This window comes from Anopheles bellator, unplaced genomic scaffold, assembly GCF_943735745.2.
Source record: "Anopheles bellator unplaced genomic scaffold, idAnoBellAS_SP24_06.2 scaffold02867_ctg1, whole genome shotgun sequence".
Lineage (NCBI taxonomy): Eukaryota > Metazoa > Arthropoda > Insecta > Diptera > Culicidae > Anopheles > Anopheles bellator.
Window position 1 is genome coordinate 1 of NW_026686989.1, and position 1,119 is coordinate 1,119.

Consider the following 1,119-nt stretch of genomic DNA (forward strand, 5'->3'; position numbering starts at 1 on the left):
TGTGGTGCGGCCCGCTACCTGGTTGTTACTTTCCTCTGCGGCCCACATTCTAATATGAGTTTGAGACCTCTATCGCAGACATAAAGGGCCACATATCACAGCAACTCTGCTCGGTGAATGGCGACGAGAGCAACAACGGCCGATGGCGCAGACGTTAGCGGCGCCCACCGCACCTGCCGAACGGGAGTGAGGGCAAACAGCACAGGAGTTCTACTTTCTTTGTTAAACGACAGACGAGAACTAGCCCTAGTCCCCCTCCTCCTCCGAAGCAAAACCGTTAGCGGTAGTTCCATGAGGGGTGGGATGAGGTGAGGGTGAGTCCCACACGGAGCGCGCCTTGCAAAACAAAAATTAAAAAAGAGGGAGGAAGCATAAAGAACCATGCAGGCGTCACCTCTCAAAGGACGAGGTGGCCGAGGGGTTTAAGGCGTTGGACTTCTAATCCAATGTGCACTGCACGCGTGGGTTCGAATCCCATCCTCGTCGAGCTTTTAATAATAATTAAAACGTAAATTGATAAATACGGCCAGGTCCGTTATTCAAAGATTAAAAAAATGTAAATTATGTTTTTAGAGTTTCATGTAAAGTTAGCTGCACTGAAGATCGATCGATGACGATGATCGATGATCAACGCTTCTTTCATCATAGCAAAACTAACTTCGTGAGCCCAACGAAACCCCAAATAGGACAAGTCATTCGACTTTAATGCCTTTGCTGGTGCTAAAATTAACTATCTGCACCTCAGTCGAAGAGAAGAGCAGCCTGTGAGACGGTAAGGACATTTTATGATAGGGAGCTAATCAAATTCGCAGGTGTTAAAAGAGAAGAAGATTAGTGCGCAATCGTCCGAAGTATCAAATATCGCATTGGTACAGACATCGGAGATCAACACACATCGCCGTTCGATTGGCGTTCGATTTGTTTCATCACAATCGACAGGACCAATCCGATCCGACGGAACGGACCACTTCGTTTGTTCCACGCCACTGCACGTCTTCAAGAAATGATTTTTCAGCAAACGTATGCATTATTAGCTAACAGCATGGCTAATGGCGGTGGTGGCAACCGGCGTTTCTCACTGCACCGCATAGCCAGCGCCAGACCAAGGAGTACCTGCAC

The 1,119-nt window shown here is 48.0% G+C and overlaps 1 non-coding gene across 1 annotated transcript; it reads left to right on the top strand.

The window, feature by feature from the left end:
- Positions 1-403: 403 nt before the first annotated feature.
- Trnar-ucu (transfer RNA arginine (anticodon UCU)) lies at positions 404-486 on the top strand. The gene has a single exon. It is a non-coding gene; the product is annotated as a tRNA-Arg (tRNA).
- Positions 487-1,119: the final 633 nt, after the last annotated feature.